The following is a 14,510-nucleotide window of genomic DNA, read 5'->3' as shown; positions in this document are numbered from 1 at the left end:
GAAATCTTACCACAAAAAAGGCTTTGCTAAGAAATTCACGGGGAAAAGCAAGTGCCAAGTCACACTGTGTGGGTACACCTGAGTCATTAGGTTATAAATCAGTTCATAAAACTAGGGATAAATCTGATTTGTTTTGCTTTATTTCAGTGCTTTAGACTTTTATATGATTTTCTTTCTAAAAAAGTTCATACCCTAGACCTGCAATGGAAGTGTACAGAATGCTAATATATCAAATTCTATCACTTCTTTTTATTCATGAAAAGATGGTATTGTGTTTATTTGCATGTATGTATGAAAAATTATTTCTGGATCTTGCCTAATTACCCACAGATATATATGTCTGTCTGTCTGTCTGTCTGTCTATCTATCTATTTGCAGTACCGGGGATTGAACCCACTCTGCCATTAAGCTACATCTCCAGCCCTTTTTATTTTTTATTTTGAGACACGATCTCCTTAAGTTGCCAGGCTGGCCTCAAACTTCTGATCATCCTATGCCTTAGCCTCCAGAGTCTCTGAGATTATGGGCAAGAGCTACTACACTTGATTCTGTAATATGTCCATTTAAATTTATTTACTTGTAGAGCAGCAGGCTGATTTGAGTATGCATATTTTTCAAACATAAAACATTAAGAAAAAGAAATTTGTGTTGTATATCACGGATATATATATATATATATATATTTAGAGTCAGTGAAAGTTGTTCCTTACTTCCATTCCTGGTACACAGAGATTCCAATAAATACTTGAAATATATCCTGTGAGCCAGTGAATTCATTTGAAGCCAACAATAGAAAATAACAAGGAATAACAAGAAGAGTTTCTGAAAGAACAAGGCAGGTATTTATGGAAATGAGGAAAGAAGGATTCTAATCTCTACAGTTTAGGTCCAGAAGAAGGAAGCTTAAAGTACCAGTTGCAATGGCACAACTTTGCATTGGTAGAAGATAAATGTACCAACTCCATTTAAAAAAAATATTTTTTAAAAATTGTAAGTTTTCTCTTCAATAATGGAGAACAACTGCTGTTTAGCAAAGCATTTGCTAGTTACGTTGTAAAGACTAAAGACAGGTTTCAAAAGTGCACTGAACATTTTATTCTCAGACTCCTGGCCCCCAACCAGAAGATAAAAATTGAACAAACACACAAAAAACTAACCAGCTAAACTAACCAATCAGCCTTTAGCATTTGGGTATCAAATGTACAACCCCTTTATGGTCTAGTTTATGAAATGCTTGTGATAAATTAAACAAAGCAAGTAATTGTCTAATTATATGCTTTTTGAACAATGTTATAATGTAAAAAATTCATTAAGGTAAATTATTATTAGTTCATAATGATTCAACAGTAACCTAGTTCATTTTTTTTTAAGTACATCCTATTCAAAAGTCTATAAAAACTCTGTTTTTGATAGGAAGTTGAAAGGTGAATCCTTTTTTTTTTTGAACTGTAGTAGAATATTTTAAAAAGTATCCCAGTATTCCAGACCATTTTCTTCTGAAACAGAAAAATAATATAATGGTTTCTTTTATTAATGTTTTCTTTTTTATTAATGTTTTCTTCCCTAATTAATTTCGCCCTGCAATTGGAACACAACAAAGGAGTCCCTTAGCTTCAAAATTATAATCCTATAGAAGATCTTTTTTTCTAGCTAGTTAAGTCTGGAAAAACATACAGGTTGTCCCAGACTAACAGATGTATTTCTGGGTTAGGTAAAGAAAATACAATGGCCAGGGATGTGGCTCAGTGATAGATTGCTTGCCTAGCATGTGCGAGACCCTGTGTTCCATCTCAGCACCACAAAGCAAACAACTTCAATAACAACAACAACAAAATCCAGAAAATGCACGCATCCTATCAAAATCCTATGAGAATGAAAAAGCTATCAAGTATTGGCAAGGATTGGGATATATGAAATTCTTATACAACAGAAAGGCATAAAAATGTTCACCAAAAGAAATGCAGTGGGGGCTGGGGTTGTGGCTCAGTGGTAGAGCGCTTGCCTAGCACGTGAGAGACCCTGGGTTCCATCCTAAACACCACATAAATAAATAAAATAGAGATATTGTGTTCAATTACAACTAAAAAATAAATATTAAAAAATGCAATGGACTGTTTCTAGCAGTTGTAGTCCTCTATCTTTACTTAGGAAATAACCCAAATTGTGATATATACATTTACAGGTATAAGATTTAAAAGCTACGGTTATGTGCAACCACACATATGTATCTCAGAAATATAATGTTGAGTGAAAGAGGCAGGATACCAAAGGGTGTATAATGTATGAACTCATTTATGTGTAGTTCAAAATCTATGGGCAAATGTAATGCCATGCATTGCCTAAGAATGGAAATATATTCTGAGAAATGAATCATTAGGTGATTTCCTCAATGTGGGAACATCCTAGAGTGTACTTACACAAACCAAGGAGGCTACAACATCACTGGGGATATTATCTTATGAGACCACTCTTTATATGTGATCCATCATTGATTGAAATGTGGTTATGCAGTGTGTGATTATGTAATATAGGAAAGCATAATAATGGTAATCCTTAAGATAGAGAGTAGTTATTAGAAGGGGTCATGAGGAGGCTTCTGGGGTTCTGTACTCTTCTAATTTCTTCATATGATGGCATTGGTATGTCCAATTTGTGATAATTCATTAAGCTACACAATTTGTGCAATTTTGTTTAATTTTCTATGTCTATATTCTATGTCAGTAAACTTTGCAGTTTTTTTAAGTTAAGAGAAAGAGAGACTATCAGTGAATTCTAAAATATATTGATTCAAGTGTGGTAGTCAATGAGATTCATTGACAGAATTAAATAAGAAGAATTACATTGAATCTTAAAAGAGTTAAATAATTTAAAACTACTTTTAAAAATAATTAAAGGAGTTTCAACACCTGTGTTTGGAAATGGTCAGACATGAAATAAACACATTCCTTTTTCCTTAGCACTAAATACATACTTCTGATATGTTTGATTAAAGGCTGTTTTCTGCTTTAGTCTTAAAAACACCTCAAATATCCCCTTTAATCTCATTAATTTTCAGTTTTTCTGGACAGAAAACAGCCTTTAGTTCACTCCCCCAGTACTGGTAATTGAACCCAGGAGAGTGATTTATCACTGATGTACATCCCCAGCTCTTTTTATTTTTTATTTTGAGACAGGGTCTCACTAAGTTGCCAAAGATGGCCTCGAACTTGTGACAATCCAGCTGACTCAGGCTCCCACATAGCATGGATCTAAGAGTAACTTTAAAAAGAGTTCAACTGTGCTCTTCAAGGGTGGGCAAAAAGTCTTTGAAAAATAAAAAAGTTGGAATTCTGCAGGAGTTAGATGGTGCTGAGAGTATTAATTAATGTTGTTTTTGAGTATTAATGTTGTTTTTGAGCTATAAATTACTCTTTTCTTTCCCCAAAGAAGAAATATAGATATGTGAAACACATGCAATTCATAGAAATTTTATTTCTACTTACCAACAAAGGGTGTAAGAGTAGACATGTGACCTAGATCTGGTCAATGAGACAGAAGGGGAGGTCAGCCTGGGACTTTTGGGAAATGTTTTCTTCTTGAAATAAGAGGCATGTGAGGAGTAAGTGCTTTTTGGCCCTTGGGAGAACATAATGCTCATGAGCCCTGAGGATGGCAGAGCAAAAAGGATGGGAAGAGCCTGGGTCCTTAATGATGTTCTTGATTCTTTATGTCAACTCTGGGACAGCCCCCCTCTGAACTTTTTGTTAAGTAAGCAACAAGTGACATTATGTTTGTGTGTGTGTGTGTGTGTGTGTGTATTGAACCCAGGGGTGATCTACCACTGAGTTACACCCCCAGTCCTTTTTATATTTTATTTTATTTACTTTATTTTTAAATTGACAAACTTGGTAGTTTTAGTGTTTGTGAAAAACAAGTTGTTCTTTATTTTATTCTCCTCAAAATTTAATTCTTTCCAACAGCCATCACACATTCTGACAATAAACAAAGAGGGTGAATCTTCAGTTCTGGCTTCTGAGGTACACAAGATAGGAATTGACCTTCTAATTCTCTAAAAATGAGCCTAAATAAGATTTTAGTCTGTTGAGAGTTATGACCTTGTATAAAAACATTACTTGTGTCTCCCATGAACACAAGTAATGTTTCCATGAACACAAGCAATACACACCCAATAAAAATCTACTCCAAGAGAAGTGATAATTCCCAGAATATCAAGTGAAAGCCAAAGCCATTATCACATAGCCTAACTTTTTCTACTGAAGTCTTTTCTCTTTTGCGGTGTTATTAAAAGAGAAACAAAACAGCAGTTTTCTTTGACTTACTTAGGACTCCTAGACTTTGTTCTTTCTTTAACAACAGTGTCCTTAACTAATAGGGAGCTGCCTTTTTATATTTTATTTTGAGACAAGGTCTCCCTAAGTTGCTGAGGTTGGCTTTAAACTTGCCATCCTCCTACCTCAGACTCCCAAATTGCTGGGATTAGAGGGATGTGCCACTATGCCTGGGAAATAAATAAAAATTATCATTATGTTTTTAAATTATGTTCAATTTAGTGTTTCACTACTGCAGCTAAAAGCTTATCAAGTGATACAAATTCTTTTCATTTTTTTTTGTTTAAGTGTAATCTACACTGACATTTTCTAAATCTTAAAATGAAATGGCAAAAAACTAATATACTCTGGAGGTTCACTTAATAATATACTTAAATAAATATGAAGTTCTGCACATTGTAATATTTAAATAATGTTATATTTTAAAGAAAAATTTATAAAAATGAATATCCAAATTGATGTATTAAAATCAATAAAAGAATATTATATATGAGCATGATATATCAAAAAATAGAAAAGATTAACTGAAAATCTTTTTTGTCAGAACAAGATTTTGAAAACTATTTAATGTGCTCTTAAATAGTTAAAAAAATGCAGATTGCCAATAAGAATGCTGTTGTTACTATTTTTACTATTAGTTTACAGAATGCTAATGTAACAGTGTTATTGCTATTTTATTATAAAACAGTAAAACACCTGTTGGATTTGTTTATCAAAAATATTTGTATATAAATTTAGTTATATAATGATTATGAATATCATATACTTATAAATCATGCATTAAGTAATTTGAATGAACAAATAGTGACAAAATGAAATGACTTGTAAAGGCTGAAAATCAAACTTCATAAAATCATAAAGGAAGAGAGGGAATGATAAATATTATTGACTCTAGGAGAAAAGAAAGGATGCCACTAGGTAATGGCACAGAGGGGACTTCAAATGTGTTAGTAATGAAGGTAGAGGGAACTGTGACCATGCACAGAGCAGGCCCAGCGGCCTGCTGAGGGGCAGCCCCACCCCCCGCGCCTGCCAGGTAGGTGGAACTGTGACCACGGACAGAAAAGGCCCAGTGGCCCGCGGCGGGACAGAGCTTCCAATCACTCCTGCAAGGTAGGCGGGCCTGCGACCCACCGGCAGAAGAGGAGCAGCGACCTGCTGAGAGGCAGAGCCGCCCCCTCCCCCTGCACCGGCAAGGTAGAGGGAACTGTGACCACGCACAGAGCAGGCCCAGCGGCCTGCTGAGGGGCAGAGCCACCCCCCACCCCCCGCGCCTGCCAGGTGACCACCGACAGAAAAGGCCCAGTGGCCCGCGGTGGGACAGAGCTTCCAATCACTCCTGCAAGGTAGGCGGGCCTGCGACCCACCGGCAGAAGAGGAGCAGTGGCCTGCCGAGAGGCAGAGCCGCCCCCTCCCCCTGCACCAGCAAAGTAGAGGGAACTGTGACCACGCACAGAGCAGGCCCAGCGGCCTGCTGAGGGGCAGAGCCGCCCCCCACCCCCCGCGCCTGCCAGGTAGGTGGAACTGTGACCACGGACAGAAAAGGCCCAGTGGCCCACGGCGGGACAGAGCTTCCAATCACTCCTTCAAGGTAGGCGGGCCTGCGACCCACCGGCAGAAGAGGAGCAGCGGCCTGCTGAGAGGCAGAGCCGCCCCCTCCCCCTGCACCGGCAAGGTAGAGGGAACTGTGACCACGCACAGAACAGGCCCAGCGGCCTGCTGAGGGGCGGAGCCGCCCCCCACCCCCCGCGCCTGTCAGGTAGGCGGAACTGTGACCACTCACAGAAAAGGCCCAGTGGCCCGTGGAGTGGCAGAGCTTCCAATCACTCCTGCAAGGTAGGCGGGCCTGCGACCCACCGGCAGAAGAGGAGCAGCGGCCTGCTGAGAGGCAGAGCCGCCCCCTCCCCCCCGCGCCTGCAAGGTAGATGGAACTGTGACCACCATCAGAACAGGCCAGACCTGCAACTGAGAGACAGAACAGGCCCAGTGGCCTGAGGAAGGGTAGAGCCGCCCCCCCCCGCGCCTGCAAGGTAGGCGGACCTGCGACCCACTGGCAGTACAGCCCCAGAGGCCTGCAGAGGGGCAGTGCCGCTGCCTGCGCCTGCAAAGTAGACAGAACTGTGACCACCGACAGAACAAGCCTAGCGGCCCGCAGAGGGACAGAGCCGCCGCCCGCGCCTGCGAGGGAGACTTTGCAACTATACAAGACCAATATAAATATATAGGGGGAAAATTCAATAGCACAACAGTTTCACCAAGTAGAAAGGAATGCGAACAGTATGAAGAGACAAGGAAAGAAAGGACCACAAGCATTGCAGGTCAACTCAACGTTAGAAGAGGTAATAGCTGCAGCAGATGGAATGTCAGATAAAGAATTCAGGATATACATGCTTCAGATGATCTGGAGTCTCAAGGAAGACATCAGACAGCAAAATCAGACAATGAAAGATCACTTCAACAATGAATTACATAAACAAATCCAAGAAGCAAAAGATCAACTATACAGGGAAATAGAGGTTATAAAAAACAAACAAACAGAAATCCTAGAAATGCAGGAAGCATTAAGCCAACTTAAAAACTCAATTGAGAATACTACCAGCAGAGTAAAACACATAGAAGACAGAACATCAGACAATGAAGATAAAGTATTTCAACTTGAAAAGAACATAGACAGCTCAGCAAGACTGTTAAGAAACCATGAGCAGAACATCCAAGAAATATGGGATAACATCAAGAGACCAAATTTAAGAGTCATTGGGATACAGGAAGGGACAGAGTTTCAAACCAAAGGAATGAGCAATCTATTCAATGAAATAATACGAGAAAACTTCCCAGACTTGAAGAATGAGACAGAACCCCAAATCCTAGAAGCCTACAGGACGCCGAATGTGCAAAATCATAAGAGACCCACACCTAGACACATTATAATGAAGATGCCCAACATACAGAATAAGGAGAGAATTTTAAAAGCTACAAGAGAAAGGAAGCAGATCACATTTAGGGGTAAGCCAATCAGGATAACAGCTGATCTTTCAACACAGACTCTGAAAGCTAGAAGATCCTGGAATAACATATTTCAAACACTGAAAGAAAATAGGTTCCAACCAAGAATTGTGTTTCCAGTGAAATTAAGCTTCAGGATGGAAGATGAAATTAAAACCTTCCACGATAAACAAAAGTTAAAAGAATTTGCAGCTAGAAAACCATCTCTTCAAAACATCCTTGGCAAAACATTACAGGAAGAGGAACTGGAAAATAACAATGAAAACCAACAGTGGGAGGTAGGACACTAAAGGGGGGAAAATAACCAAAGAGGAAAACAAACCATGTTTAGTAACATAAATAAACAAATATGGCTGGAAGAACAACCCATATCTCAATAATAACCCTAAATGTTAATGGCTTAAACTCACCAATCAAGAGACACAGGCTAGTAGAATGGATCACAAAACAAGACCCAACAATATGCTGCCTACAGGAGATGCATTTGATAGGAAAAGACATACATAGGCTGAAGGTGAAAGGTTGGGAAAAATCATATCACTCATATGGACTTCGGAAACAAGCAGGCGTGTCAAACAACAACAAGTGCTGGCGAGGATGTGGGGAAAAGGGTACACTTGTACATTGCTGGTGGGACTGCAGATTGGTGCAGCCAATTTGGAAAGCAGTATGGAGATTTCTTGGAAAGCTGGGAATGGAGCCACCATTTGACCCAGCTATTCCCCTTCTCAGTCTATTCCCTAAAGACCTAAAAAGAGCATGCTACAGGGACACTGCTACATTGATGTTCATAGCAGCACAATTCACAATAGCTAGACTGTGGAACCAACCTAGATGCCCTTCAATGGATGAATGGATAAAAAAAATGTGGCATTTATACACAATGGAGTATTACTCTGCATTAAAAAATGACAAAATCATAGAATTTACAGGGAAATGGATGGCATTAGAGCAGATTATGCTAAGTGAAGCTAGCCAATCCCTAAAAAACAAATGCCAAATGTCTTCTTTGATATAAGGAGAGTAACTAAGAACAGAGTAGGGTCGAAGAGCATGAGAAGAAGATTAACATTAAACAGGGATGAGAGGTGGGAGGGAAAGGGAGAGAGAAGGGAAAATGCATGGAAATGGAAGGAGACCCTCTGAGTTATACAAAAGTACATACAAGAGGAAGTGAGGGGAAGGGGAAAAATAATATAAGGGGGACAAACGAATGTCAGTAGAGGGAGCAGAGAGAGAAGAGGGGAGGGGAGGGGAGAGGAGGGGAGGGGAGGGGAGGGGGGATAGTAGAGGATAGGAAAGGCAGCAGAATACAACAGACACTAGTATGGCAATATGTAAATCAATGGATGTGTAACTGATGTGATTCTGCAATCTGTATATGGGGTAAAAATGGGAGCTCATAACCCACTTGAATCAAATTGTGAAATATGATATATCAAGAACTATGTAATGTTTTGAACAGCCAACAATAAAAAATTTAAAAAAAAAAGTGTTAGTAATATTCTATTTATTATGCCAAATGTTAAAGTGTTAGTAATATTCTATTTATTATGCTAGATGTTAGATACACAGGTATTTGTTTTATTGTTTTTCTTCAGAACTTTCATTTATAATTACATTATGCATATTATCTTTAGTGTATGAAAATATTTCATAATTTAAAAGCTTTTAAAAAAGAAAATTAAACTGCAGCTAACATTATATTCATAAAGTAAACTGTAAAGCAGGCTTCTCTCTCCTCCACTAACTAAGATAGCTACCAATTAAGAAAACCAATATCAACACTTTCAGAACTAAAGAGAACAATTTGTTGCCTGAAAGCAATGTTTAATTAAAAAAAACAAAACTATGAGGTGGGTTTTGCTTTGTTTTGTTTTGTTGCAGTACTAAAAATTGAACTCAGAGGCACACTACTGCTGAGCTACATTATTTTCTTTAAATTTTAAGACAGGGTCTCAAGAAATTGCCCAGACTGGCTTCAAACTTGCCATTCTCCTACCTCATGCCCCCAAATAGCTGGGATTATAGGCATGTGCTGCCATACCCGACTACGAAGTGGTTCTAAAAGAACAAATGAACCAGCATAAAGAGGCTTCCATGTGTCAAACTGTCACAGTTTGACTCAAAAGAATAAAAAGAGTTATATCTAATTAAATGATTTAGCTACGACAGTAACAAAGCTCGTAAGTCCATACTGTTGTTCAAAGTAGAACAGAATTTAAAATTGTTTTATGATCAAAGTATTGTTTTGAGTTACCTTTAGCAGTTAATTTTAAGTATATTTTTATGACATGGAAGCCTTTTCTTTTGCAAATGCTATAGTTACTGCTATCATCTTCTACAAGATTTTTCTTAGAAGAAAAATATGCTTATTGAATGGTGACAGAAACACTGATGTATTAGAACAGTTTGTTAAAAATTCTGTAAAGCTTTATATATTTCACAACACCTCACTGCCACACCTTTACAAGTTAGCTGGTATTCAGCTGGTAGGCTCCATGGGCTAGGTTAGATGTATAAGACTGTTCCTTTCTTGTTTTTGTTAATGCAATACCAGCTGTTAAATGTTTTAAACATCACACATGGATAGACCATGGAATTTTCTTTCATAACTAAATGGGTATACACTAATACACAGCTTTGTGTATTAGATAACTTTTATTTGGTTATTATAAGACATTAATAATTAAGAGTATATAGGCTTTAGTGAAAAGCCTCTATATTGTTTCAGTGCACAGAGAGTTCCTGGCCATTAACTTGAATAAACTAAGACTCAATCCATATCTTGTATATTTCATCCCCATATAATTTAATCAGAGCTGCATTGTGCAATGGTCATAAAAATACAACTTGAAGATCTAAAAACTTGACCATCACGCTAAGGATAATGAGCTGCTCTAGCTTTTCGCCAAATTGGTATCTTCATCATCTGTTTGTAGAATTGTTCGTAGGCTTAGTCTTGGTTATCTAGCGGCTGAGCTTGAAGTGAAAACTACTAAAATGAAAAGACTCTGTTGAACACCTCTCTTAAAGAGAAAACTAAAAAAATTTTTCTAATTATTACTTCAGAATACAAATGACTTTAATACTACTAAATTTTGGTCTCTCATGGACTAGACAGTACTGAGAAGTCCTGCTTGATATAATGAAGGTAATAACAATTAGATAGCCAGGGGCTGGGGTTGTGGCTCAGTGGCAGAGCGCTTGCCTAGCATGTGTAAAGCAATGAGATCTATTCTCAGCACTGCATATATAAAGGTCCATTGACAACTAAAAAAAATTTTAAAAAATTAGCCAGATATAAGCATTACCTATCATAAACTAGACATAGTACCCTCTAAATTGTAGAACAGTTTATACTCCTGTATGTATTATTAGCATCAAATTTTTTATTTTTATTTATTTTTAAATATTTATTTTTTAGTTGTATACAATACCTTTATTTTGTTTATTTATTTTTATGTGGTGCTGAGGATTGAACCCAGGGCCTCGCACATGCTAGGCAAGCGCTCTACCGCTGAGCCACAACCCCAGCCCCCAATTTATTTTATTAAGGGACACCACATAATAGCAATTATGATCAGGTTTTCACAAAACACACTCTTGAATAAGTAAAGAAAAAATTGCATTCTCTTTAATAAGACATTATTCTACATATCCATTCAGATATGAATTATTTTTCTTTTTTTTTAAACTTTGTTTATTCATTTTTATGTGGTGCTGAGGATCAAACCCAGTGCCTCACATGTGCGAGGCAAGCATTCGGCCACTAAGCCACAACCCCAGCCCCTGAATCATTTGTCTTATGGAAGAAAAATTAGAAAGCTGAAGATTGTCATGAAATTACATCAGAAGGAATGTAACTTTTCCTATGGTTGAGACTTTATAATTTATATAATAGCATGACTTATTGCTCAAGAAAACCTAATTCTAGTATTAATAATTTACCAATATGAAACAGTTATATTGACTATTGATTATGTGTTATTGAACAGGATTGCTAAAGAATGTAGATAAGCAGTACATAATGTATGTGTAGCCAGGCCTGGGGATACACACCTGTAATCCCAGTGACTCAGGAGGCTGAGGCAGGTTCAGGGACAGCCTTGTCTACTTAATGATACCCTGTCTCAAAATTTTAAAAAATATAAAAGGCTGGGGATATAACTCAGTAGTAGAGCACCCTTAGGGTTCACTCCTCAGTACTGCAAACACACGCGCGAGCACACACACACACACACACACACAAATACATCAGGAAGGAGAAATTTTGGAAATAATAAATTCAGGTTTAAGAAAGTTCATGTTTGGGTATAATAAACTCCTAAATGACAACAAGTGGAGAAAAGCTTGTAATTTCATCTTTAAGAAAACAATTTGCTTAAGTAGTATTTCTTAAACAACTGACACTGTTAAGCCAGAAAGCTAAGAAGTTAGAATGCTTGAGAGTTGAACATAGCAGACACAAAACTATGAATTTCTGTTGAACTTTTAAAGAAAATATTGAGACTTTGTTTATAATTCTGTGGGAAATAATGAGAAAAACATTCCTATGATTACTTTTTAGTGCATTCTCATATGTACCACATTGGTGGGGAAATTTTTCACAATTCTTCTTTACTTGTGAGGTATTGCAAATGGAGGCCAAATTAGATATATTTAAAATTCAAATTAGCTTATTTAAAAGTAAAGCTCCAGGAACAAAAAAAGAAGGAGGAGGAAGAGGAGGAGGAGGAGGAGGAGGAGGAGGAGGAGGAAGAGAAAAAGAAAAAAGTAAAGCACCAAGCTAAGTTTGTGGGTGGACCCTTCCTGATTCATAGCAATGGGAATGGCAGAGGAAGTTACATAAGAGAATGGTGGCTTACAGTGACCCTTTTCCTCAGATAACAGTGAACGCATCCCTGAAAAAAATAAGTGGAAGGTTTTAACATTTTCTCACTATTATTTTTTGCTTTTGAAAATGGTAGAAATTCTGAGTCAAGAAATGGCTTTCCAATATGTATTAGAGACACACTAAATGAAGTAGTATAAAATTGTTCTTATTTCTTAGTTCTTCTTCCTATAATGAGACTTGGCCCTGAATTTTAATCTTTGACTTGGAATTGACTAATTTTATCATCTTGTACAATCTTTTCAAATCCCACTTTCTTAATTTCATAAATGGATAGGATAATATTTATTTCACAGAGGTGCTATGAAGATTAAAAGGGATAATGTGGGATAAGTGGTCAGTGATTGATATTACCTTTCACCACCCCTTCTAACTTGCAGTACTCATGACAACACTTCTCTTGAGTAGGGTTTTGTTTTTGTTGCTTTTTTTTTAAACATTTCATCCCCAAATGGAAAAACAAAAATAAATCAAACAGATAAAAAACTTGGGCTCAGGAAAGTTAAATCATACAACTGGTCAATGACAGATAATGGATCTGAGGCCTGTCGGACCCTAAAAATCTGCTTGTACTATTATGTTGTATCCCACTCTTCATTTAAAACATAAACAAAACAAAACAAAATCTTCATATGCATAGCATAATTTAGCAATAATACCAAAGCAACGTATGCCAGGAGTCTGCTGCTAGAGGGAACTGACTCAAATTTCTGGCTTCCACTTTATCCTCTCTTAATGAACTTCTCTTCTCCTCTAAGGTTATGGCCTCTTTGCACTCAATGGTAGTGCTTTCCCAGCATGCTAGAGGCATAGGTTCTGTTCCCGAGCACTGAAAAACAAATTTCTTTTGTATTCAGATGTCAGCCCCAGAGAATCTGGAGGGAAAACAGAGGTTAGAGGTTCTATCGTAATTTCCTGGTGGCTTTGAACCAAGAATCTTTTTGTATTGCTGTTGACAACATTAAGCTTTCCTTTCATTATTTAAGTGTAACTGATGTGATTCTGCAATCTGTATATGGGGTAAAAATGGGAGTTCATAACCCGCTTGAATCAAAGTGTGAAATATGATTTATCAAGAACTATGTAATGTTTTGAACAACCAACAATAAAAAATTAAAAAAAAAGAAGTTAAGTTTTTGGTTTTAATATTTCTAAATATCCCTTCTACAAATTGGAATATAAAGAAGGGAAATTTTGGCACTCTTGATTTCCACATGTTTGCCAAAATCTCAAGTTGTTGAATAAACGAAACATTATTTTTGATTTTGGCAGTCACACTCACATAAAAAAAAGCCTCTTGATATCAGATTTACTGGCATAAATATTCCCAGATATATACTTTTTTTCCTTTCGTAATGCCATATTTCCCTATAATAATTTAATTCTTTGACAAAGCTGAACTTTTCACAATTGAAAATCATGCATCTTCCAAGAAGTTAGTTGCAAGCTGTTTCTATAACCCTTGATCAGAAGTGGCAGCTCCCATTTCTCATCTCTTTCCTGACTTTCAGCCTGGACTATTTCATCCCCTAAGTGAAAGTTTGCCTCAAAATTCTTTCCTCTATAAATGCAAAGGGGGAAAAAGTTACATTCTGGCTATGGATATTATAAGCCAAACAGTGATGACAAAGAGATAAACATTTAGGTTGCTGAGAAATTCTATAAAGACTAATCTTTTTAGGTAATTTATTAATAATTTTACAGATAATCCAGACGAAAGCAAAATGGAATTATAAGTTAATAGCAATTGTTATCAACTTTTACTTCTATTAGCAATAATAATAACAACAAATCAACCTAATAATTACTTTGCCAAAATAAACAACAGTTCTTCCATGGCTTCTAAGATCTTTCTTTGCAAAACCTGGATAAAATTCTCCCACAATTTGGGTTTCAGTCTTACCTTGTGATTTTGTTTTGATTTCTCCCCTGAACTGCTACAGTCTTTTCTCTACTGTTCAGAGAGCCTGCAAACTCTTTTTATTACCCAATGTTTGGCAGAGAACCAAATGGCCTTAGAAGGAACATCTGGGGGATGAGATTTTAGCCAGTCTTTAATCACATTTAGAGAGTCAATAAAGTTACTGTCAGCATCTTAGATTCACTTCCCGGCTCCATCTGACTCAACACCCCATTTCTGAAAGCAGCCATCTTTATCTTGGGACACCTTTGTAGTCATCTTTAGTTGGGGCAAACTAAACTAGCTTGGAACACTGTAAGGATGGCCTTAGGCCTTAGCCTAAGCAACTCCAATTTAAGACTCCATCTTAAAATAAACCTGTAGC

General features: G+C 37.3%; 1 protein-coding gene across 3 annotated transcripts in view; it reads right to left on the bottom strand.

Moving 5' to 3' along the window:
• Il33 (interleukin 33) overlaps window positions 1-14,231 on the bottom strand; it is a 52,405-nt gene extending 38,174 nt beyond the window's left edge. Inside the window, exon 1 of one of the 3 annotated variants that reach the window (XM_046445844.2) lies at window positions 14,129-14,231. The gene's annotated coding sequence lies outside the window, so the exon portion shown is untranslated. The remainder of the gene's footprint in view (window positions 1-14,128) is intronic. The other 2 variants (XM_058579699.1, XM_058579700.1) reach the window with 2 other exon arrangements.
• Between the last annotated feature and the right edge of the window lie 279 nt (window positions 14,232-14,510).

The sequence above is a fragment of the Marmota monax genome, unplaced genomic scaffold (genome assembly GCF_021218885.2).
Source record: "Marmota monax isolate L192 unplaced genomic scaffold, Marmota_monax_Labrador192_F-V1.1 WCK01_AAM20220418_F8-fsc00124, whole genome shotgun sequence".
In the NCBI taxonomy this organism is placed as follows: domain Eukaryota; kingdom Metazoa; phylum Chordata; class Mammalia; order Rodentia; family Sciuridae; genus Marmota; species Marmota monax.
The sequence above is the reverse complement of the archived record's forward strand: the minus strand, read 5'-3'. Positions and strand labels throughout refer to the sequence as shown.